Source organism: Acanthaster planci, linkage group LG01 (assembly GCF_054643075.1).
Source record: "Acanthaster planci isolate LZ-2023a linkage group LG01, COTS_SCS, whole genome shotgun sequence".
Lineage (NCBI taxonomy): Eukaryota > Metazoa > Echinodermata > Asteroidea > Valvatida > Acanthasteridae > Acanthaster > Acanthaster planci.
Window position 1 is genome coordinate 26,688,249 of NC_141777.1, and position 9,322 is coordinate 26,697,570.

General features: G+C 40.3%; 3 non-coding genes across 3 annotated transcripts; all 3 read left to right on the forward strand.

The window, feature by feature from the left end:
* Positions 1-1,091: 1,091 nt before the first annotated feature.
* On the forward strand, positions 1,092-1,207 carry LOC147800606 (U5 spliceosomal RNA). The gene has a single exon (XR_015428195.1). It is a non-coding gene; the product is annotated as a U5 spliceosomal RNA (small nuclear RNA).
* A 2,913-nt stretch (positions 1,208-4,120) lies between these two features.
* Positions 4,121-4,236, forward strand: LOC147800607 (U5 spliceosomal RNA). Its single transcript, XR_015428192.1, has one exon. It is a non-coding gene; the product is annotated as a U5 spliceosomal RNA (small nuclear RNA).
* Positions 4,237-7,727: 3,491 nt separating this feature from the next.
* On the forward strand, positions 7,728-7,844 carry LOC147800608 (U5 spliceosomal RNA). Its single transcript, XR_015428194.1, has one exon. It is a non-coding gene; the product is annotated as a U5 spliceosomal RNA (small nuclear RNA).
* The last annotated feature ends 1,478 nt before the right edge of the window (positions 7,845-9,322 follow it).

A 9,322-nucleotide genomic window follows, 5' to 3' on the forward strand; every position in this document is an offset into this window, starting at 1 on the left:
GCGTAATTGTATCCAGTCCTCCTGGTAAAAGTATAAAAATACGGGCGCATATAACGTTTGCTTGTGTGTAAAGGATCATGTGCAATGTGAAATGTGTGTAGAGACTAGAATATGGAAGTCTCGGAGACCTCAAAAGATGCTTCAAATATCGAGAATATCTGCATTTACCTTTATGACACGGGGGGTGGATTAAAAGGGGCACTAAGCATCGGTGGTAAAAAGTAAACAATGTTTTTTTGTACCGGTCACCCGTCCTCCTTAAAATCGAAAAGACCATGCCGTTCAAAGCAGAAAAAATAGGTGGCGCTTTTGGGCACGAGTTTTTAGTTTCAGACGACACAAGTAAAAGAAAAACGGCGCTCTTGGAAAATGAGCAATTTGGGGGAAGGATATAAAATGGGGGGGGGAAGCCTTTCCCAAAGGTTGTTTGTTTGAGACGTACGTTCTCCAGTTCGTTCTTATGAGATCTATAGTTAAAAACAGTGTTTCTATTTTGGGAAATAAATCTTTCTATGGGATACATTTGTTCAAGTTTGTTTTTATGAGATATAAAAATCAAACTTTAATATATATTTATCTCTTGAAAATTTACTTGGAAAAATATATCACATAAAACAAACTTGATCTGAAAAAAAATAATAACCCGTAAAAACGATATGTCCCCCAAAACAAGAACAATGTTTCTAACATTGGATCTCATACAAACGAACTGGAGAATATACATGTATATCTCGTACAAACGAACTCTAGTAAAAAAATATATTTAGTAACATAGAAAAAATACTTCATTAAAACGAACTTTGAAAATACATACTTCACTTTTTGAAAATAATATACTTGATGGCACGACAGGGCTTTCGTAGGATTGTGCCAATACTGATATAGCGAAGACATAACAGCGTGCCCCCCCTGCCCTGGACAGTACCAGCAGTTAGAGTCAGCCCCGCCCCTTGCCTATACACAATCAGAGCAACGAAGCGTAACTGGTGCGCATGCGCAAGTACTTCAGCAATTCCTCATTCATAATTATAGCCCACCGTGGATGTCATGTTGTTTCCTCTGAACCTGACATTCCCTGAAAGACTTCGTGATATCTCAGGTCCATCTGCATCACGTACAAATCTTTCGCCTTTTACTAAAGATTTCCGTGCAGGTGGACAACTCGATGAGTCTATGACAATTTTTTTCGGCTGAGCGAGAGCTTGGCCTTATTTACAAATTAAAAGAAAGGTCTGGAAAGTTCCATAAAATTAAACTTGATGATCCGCGCCTCGCGTGGATCAAAACTGTCGTTTCCCGCTTAAATATACCCAATGAGCGCTGTTACAGATCATTATGACTATTCATTCAAGTCGGGCCTCACATGATTTACTTAGAATTGAGTCTAATGAGTAACAGACACAGAGGTTGCCGTCTTCAATTACAGCTTCAAGATCTGCAGAACTTTCGCATTCTGCAATGCTCTGGAAGAATGCCCTCTTCAATCAAGGACCGCAACCTAATAATTTCATCTTTCTTCTTGGGAATTCCTCTCATTTGTGGCAAGCTCTGGATATCCTTCAGAGGATTTGTGTTTTTTCTGATGTGGTTGAGTAGTGATTACTCTGTTTTCTCCTTCAAATGATCGTATGGGCTGAAGTGTTCTTGGCTGTGGGAGAATTTGATGAATATATGGGATGTACAGCTACAGCAAACATCACAGCCACACTGATCACAGTCATGACCTTCGTGCTGTTGGTGCTCTTTCTTGTGCCTCTCGCACTTCTCGCATTTGTGTTTTCTGGTTGGATGAATGATATGTTCAGTGCATTAGATACGCAAAAAAGAAACTGTATGAAAACTTCTCATGACCTTCAATAAACAGTCTGTACAACTGAGTTAGTGACAAATCCGCTGGAAGGTATCTCCTATGAAGAGCATGACATCCCTTTTGTAGTGTGAAACTACTGGTCTGTCGCCTAACTCTCGGTGAGATACCGTGCACGATATGGGACCGATGGGTACCCCTCCCACATGTCCAATCCCTACACACACTCTAGACTATTGTTACTTAACACATCCCCCCAGAAGTCTGTAAAGAATTCCTGAGATTCCGATCAAACAATGACCAACACAAAGGGGGGGGGGTTCTCTCCGCCCCATATCTTGCATCATATGCTCGGTGGAGTCAATAATCTCCTTGTGCTGTTCAGAAAATTTGCCAGGATTAGATTTCTTTACCTCGTCGGTCAGGTGGAGCACTAAGATTGCTGTCATTGCGTAATGTACTTGCTTTCCGCGATGAAAATCACTGAATCACAACTGTACCCGAGTGTGTGGGAAAAACACTTTACAAACTCAAAACCCACCGACATACCACGACCTTGATTTTTTTTTGGTGAGATTCCCTGTTCCAACCCTAAAACTCGAAAAATACAATGCCGTTCAAAGCGGACAAAATAGTTGGCGCCTTCAGGCAAGTTTTTAATTTCAGACGACACTTGTAAAGGAAAAAATGGCACTCTTGGAAAATGTGCGATTTCAATTAGTTGGGGGAGGGTATAAAATACGGGGGGGGGGGTAAAAACCTTTCCCAAAGTTTGTTTTATTTTTTTTTTTACATATATTCTCCAGTTCGTTCTTATGAGATCTATGGTTAGAAACAATGTTTCTATTTTTCGAAACAAATCTTTTTATGAAATATATTTGTCCAAGTTTATGTTTATGAGATATTTAATCAAACTTTGAAATATCTCTTGAAAATTTACTTGGGAAAATATATCACATAAAAACAAACTTAATCAGAAAAATATAACTCGTAAAAACAATATGCTCCCCAAAATGGAAACAATGTTTCTAAAATTAGATCTCATACAAACGAACTGGAGAATATATGTCCAAACGAAATGTAGTAAAATAATATATCTCGTAAAATAGAATAAAAACATTCTTCATGAAAACGAACTTCGAAAATATATACTTCACTTTTTGAAAATAATATAGTTGATGGCACTACAGGGCTTTCGTACGATGGAGCCAATGAGAGCGAAAACTTGTCAGAGGTGGCCCCCCTCATGCACTGGACCGTACGAGGAGTTAATCAGCCCATCATCGGGAGGAAGGACCGTGGAGGAAGGACACATGAATTTGAACTGCCCGGGCTATAACATCTAGCGAATTACCGCTTTCTGGCATGCCTTGTATGTCTATAGCCAGAGCGCCGCGAATGCTTACTAGGCACCACCTGTTTCACAACCATAAGCCCCCTTTGTACCCTATGATCATCGCCGCAATTTTTCGCTGGTTACATGCATCCTTAAAACGTTGGGTATTGCAGTATAGGGATTGAATATTCATGCCATCGTTGGTGCTTGGTACAATCTGACAACAACATCACATTTAATGCTTGCGCAGTTATGTGTCTTAGGCTGTATACCCAAATTGTTCATGTGCAGTTATTGTCCTTATCAAACACTTTCTTCCGGAGTTATTTTGGGAATAAATAGCCAAGTTGTTTATAAGATACTGTGTTTTATTTGAATCGTTATTATAACGGCATTTATTTAAAAATAGGCATTTTGTGAGACCTCATGATCACTCCTTGCGATGAAATAGCGCATTTTGGTTGTTGGTAGCCAGTCTTAGCCAAATTCGTACAAAGACTTTGAAAACTGATTTTTTGGAGAAAAAAGAATACAGTGTATTACAAACATTACAAGGATAATAGAACAGTATATCAAAATAAAAAAGTTCATTCACGATGGAAAACGTAGATCTAATGTTAGAGACTTTTTGCTCTCTATTTCCTGGTGAGGGCGATAAGTTGTAGTTAATCGCAAACAAAATACACCAAATATTGCCAGGATATTACTGGCCCCACTTGTACGGCTAAGCTGCAGGCAGTAATCGAGCATTTTTTAATGTTTACTATTATTTTTCTGACCGGGAAGACGGTGCTCATCGAGCACTTTGAAGTGCCAGAATTGGAACTCCTTCTGTGGCCTTCCTCCATGATCGAAGCAACGAAGTGTGACTGGTGCGCATGCGCAAATACTGCAGCATTGCATCATTCATAATTATAGCCCACCGTGGATGTCATGTTGTTTCCTCTGAACGTAACATTCCCTGAATAGCACCGCGGTAACTCAGGTCCATCTGCATCACGTACAAATCTTTCGCCTTTTACTAAAGATTTCCGTGCAGGTGGACAACTCGATGAGTCTATGACAATTTTTTTCGGCCGAGCGAGAGCTTGGCCTTATTTACAAATCAAAAGAAAGGTCTGGAAAGTTCCATAAAATAAAACGTGATAATCCGAGCCTCGCTTGGATCAAAACTGTCGTTTTCTGTATACCCAATGAGCGCTGGCGTCTGATAATATTTCTCAAGCTAGGCGACGAGTCGTCTAGCGCTTCAAAAATGAGACGTCAATATAAAGTGCCAGAAGAACGTTCACTCTGGCAATAGGCCTAGAGCCCGAAAGTTGACCACTGATGGCGCACTTCCGGAACCCCTGGACAGGCAAAATAACATGCAAAGATTTTACAATTTGTAATATTTGTTCGTTCAATTACTTCTTTAAAAAATCCAACTCGGAAAAGGGCCTTTGGAAATATTTGCTAGTATATCAATTTATAGAAACTCAAAAATCACCTGACCTAAAAGAGAAATATCCTGCCAAAAATGGACCCATTACTTCCGAAAATCTAATTCATGAAGAACAGTACAATGCGCCAATCTCGTACACAGTTGAATATTTACGGTTTGAAATTTTATGGTAGTCCGTCGGTAAAAACCGAAATAAAACAGACAAAATATTTGAAACAGTCTTACAATTTATTAGTAGTAAACCTAAAGCAATATTCTACTTCAATTACGAAAGATTCTAATCTTTTATCTAACCTTTCCGTTGATGTCAACTCAACGGAATCTGGAACCCATCGACTGCAAGTAGGTAAATCTTTGCAACGTACAATCTCGTTTTCAAGTAAGCACGGGCAGTGAAAACAAAAGTGTATGAACATGGAGACCTAGGTACGATATCGCCGGAAGTGAAAGGTCGTTAAGAAAATTCGTGTTTTACATATCTCAGTGTAACTTTTCTTAAATATTACTTGAGGAAGACAAAGGTAAAATTCCAACATGAGTGTTTCATGGGGTGGTTTCAGTTAGGAATTATTCTTCCCAAACTTATCAAACGTGATAGGACGGCCCAACGTAAAATCCCCATAGGAGGACTGCGTGGGTTCCGGAAGCTTGCTGCGTGACCTTTTACTTTCAGGCTCAACTAAGCTAACACATGAAGCCACTACAAATGGTATTTGAAATAAATGGGCTTACTTTTTTGAATTTTACGAACGTATTCCTCTCTGTTAGAAATCCCAACTGTTTGTTCTCGAAGCTGCCAAGCTACTTGCTATCAGGTCCTTTTGTGAGCCCGGGTGCATGTGTATGCGGTAGGATGATTCAGCACCCTCGTTTTTTGAGCCTCTCACGTGGTTCCAGTACGTTCTGCGGTCGTCTTTGCAATAGAACCTGAAAATAAAAGGTCTGGCAGCGAGCTTCCGGAACCCTCGCGCAGTCCGCCTATGGGGATTTTACATTGGGCCGCCCGATCACTTTCGATAATTTTTGGAAAAATGACTCCTAACTGAAACCATCCCAAGAAACACTCATGTTGGAATTTTACCTTTGTTTTCCTCAAGTAATATTTAGGAAAAGTCACCTGGAGATGGGTAAAAATGAATTTCATCAACGATCTTTCACTTCCGGCGATATCGTAGCTAGGTCACCTTGTTCCTGCACCTTTATTTTCACTCCCCGTATACTCAAGTGAAAAACGAGATTGTAAAACGTTGCAAAGATTTACCTACCTGTAGTCGATGGATTCCGTGTTTCGTTGATTTGACTTAATTTAACGCAGTTGTTGCCAACAAAGGTAAATAAAATATTACTTTCGTAAAAGTATATTATTGCTTTTGGTTTATTATCTTGTAAATCAAAAATGGCTTTCAAATATTTTGGCTTTTACCGACAGATTACCATAGAACTATAAACCGTAAATGTTCATCTGCGTACATTAGACAGCCGCATTGGAGTGTTCTTCATGTATTTCAGATTTTCGGAAGTGAATAGTAAATTTTTGGATAAGGTAGTTTTTCAGTTTCTATGAATTGATATACTAGCAAATATTTTCTATAGCCCTTTTTCAAAGTTTGATTTTTTAAGAAGTAACTGAACGAAAAATATCACAAACTTTAAAATCTTTGCACGTAATTTTTCCTATCCAAGGGTTCCGGAAGCGCACCATCTGGGGTCAACTTCCAGGCTCTATGACCTCAAACCTTGAGACCGCTATATGTCATACAAAAGTCACCATGCCACTATCCGCTGTGCTCTCTTTTTTAGAATTTCATATCCATATAGACCTAGTATAGTTTTGGTATTTTCGGTCTTTTCATTAGAGAAGCGAATAACGACAGTGTATCGGAAAAGTAGCGGAAATTTTTCAGAGACACAATTATGCCACCGGCGTTTTTATTGCGAGCAGCTTCAGATAACGTCCCTTCAGCTTCGTCCCTCTCTTAAAAATTGTCATTTTCGTCCCAGCAAGTGAGCAGCATGCAAAATGTGTCTAACTGACGATGTGGAGCCATTTGCAGTCAGTTGGATATTTTATAAAGCCAAGATTGACTTTCGGGAACAAAGTGCGCGTGAGTTGGCGTATGGCTGTGTTGATAGGACAGATTATCGCGCGTGCGTACCACTGCACTGTTCGCGAATGAGCCACGGACGTATATGGGTGCAGAATAACAGTTTTATGGATTATGAGACATCAGGAATACTGGATTGTCGGACACAATAAATATCCAGGTAATCGCATGAGAATTATATATGTACATGTGGAACATGTCACTTTGTAATTGTTTATTTGTCGGATTCAAGAAATTCTTTGATTAGGATGGACTGAATGAAACCTAGAAAAGCTGGATTCCAACCCTAACAGAGGCCAACCCTAACTGTGGGGGGGGTCCGGTTCAATTTTAGATGGTCAAGCACAGCCTGGGCACCTACTGACCAAGCTGTGGATATGCACAGGTGACTCAAATTTATCGAGACACTCTCCTTGGTGATTTGTTCCACTCTTGTGTTGGAAGTGCCCTATTTTGGGCTCACGTTTTCAACTCTTGGGCTGGAGCCTGTCAACTGGAGTAATATCTACGGTGAGTTTTCATGTCAAAGCATGGCCAAAGTTTTATGTCTTTCGTGCACTTGGCCTCTACAGTTGGCAGTGTCTAGCCTGGGTAACCCTCCCCATTATCAGTAGGAACAGGTAGTCAAAGCTACTCATGTGAAAAGTGTAATTTTCAGCTGCTTACTGCACAATTGTAATTGCACTAGTTGGTGTATATAGGCAGTCTGCAGTAGTTTGTGCACATTTGCTATTGGCTGACCTTGAGCATTTTCTCTCCATATACAGCCATTAGACAATTTTTTTCATTGTTTCTCTGGAATTGAGGTTTTTGATGCATTCTCAACCATTCAGTGTTGTTTGGTGTGAAAAATTGAAAAATTGGTGTATATGAAGTGCCAGAGTTGGAACTCCTTCTGTGGCCTTCCTCCATGATCGGAGCAACGAAGTGGTGCGCATGCGCAAATACTGCAGCATTTCACCATTCATAATTATAGCCCACCGTGGATGTCATGTTGTTTCCTCTGAACCTGACATTCCCTGTAAGACTTCACGGTATCTCAGGTCCATCTGCATCACGCATAAATCTTTCGCCTTTTACTAAAGATTTCCGTGCAGATGGGCAACTCGATGAGTCTATGACAATTTTTTTCGGCCGAGTGACAGCTCGGCCTCATTACAAATTCAAAGATAGATCTGAGATATTCCGAAAACAGCCCTGTAGTGACTTATTTTGAGTTATTATTTGTCACGATCTGAACTCCGTTTGGATCAGACCTTCGTTTCCCGCTTCTACCTACGGAAAGGTAAAAAAATTCTGCTTGTGACCTTCATGGTGTCTCTGAGGTGTGCGGCTAAATTTTGGAGCGTTTACCCATCATCGTTCTCTCTTCAGAGAGAGGGAGTACCTTGGCGCGAGATCAATCTCGCGGGACAGACTTCAACAAAAACACGCTCTAGAGGGATTAAGTGGTTATGGAAATTAATGAAAAGTGTTGATGCACTCAACTCCAAAACAATGAAAGACCTGCGGTGTGTGATGCGTCTGACAGTTACACGTGTGTATTTGGATAGTGAATGTCCTGCTCCCATCCGGCAGCTATAATCACAGGCTCGCGTGCCGACTAAGCCAAGTAATCCGGATGCTCCGTCAACTTGTGACAAATTTCGACAACTCGAAATCAGCTAGGCCGATGAGGGTGTATGCTTGGGTTCCAGGTCTTAGTACATGTAGCTCGACTTGAAATTTGCTTTCTTCGATGGCTCAGATTATTTCCTGTTTTCGTGAGTTCGAGGGCCCAGCATGTTCGTTCACTGCACTACAGATCATTTGCCCACTATGTATTTGAATTGGGAGCCAAAATTTTTAAGAAAACGTCCATCCTTTGCATGATATATTAACAAGCTTTGCCTCAAAATGCATTCTTCCTTCGTTAATATTTAAGGGTTAAAGAGGAATTAATATAAATATAAAAAACTTGTAGTTTTCATGCAGTAACTTGTAGTTTATTATTTGCTGTTTTGGTAAGTGCATGACAGCATGAGGTAGTATGAAATATATTTTGAATTCTTTTGCTTTTGTATCGACGGTCAATTATGTTTATTACCCACTAGAAACTACTGCCGCTAAGCAAAACGATAGAAGTCTACAGTATAAATTTCTCGAAGTACCCTTGTGGTTCAGTAATCTGTTGCATTTCATTTCTCATTCGCTAATGGCACTTGTCACCATCGGGTAAACCGATAAAGGAGGAAACAGTTAATTCATTGGTGGAAATACATAATAAATGTGTTTTTTCGTACATAATGCGAGTCTTGAAAGGTGCACCAGTGTACACATGCAACCGCGATCAGGCTGACAAGTTAATTTAAGGTGCAGGCGGGTATACGGGCAAAGAATGCCATTTGTCAAATTCTGTCGGTGCCGTGGCGATTCGAGCGATTGTGTTTTTTTTTCATACGGACTGAGTTGTCTCTTTGACACGAGAGGGCTGTCTCGTGTATGTTCGCTGTAATATTGTCTGCATGAATGATTAATGCGAGCTAGGAAATATTGAAGATTTCCTTAGCACAATACCTGGGTTGAGAACCCTGTATCACCCCGTTGATGGATGGCGTCTCCACCATCCCCAGGGCTTTAGAGATTAATGA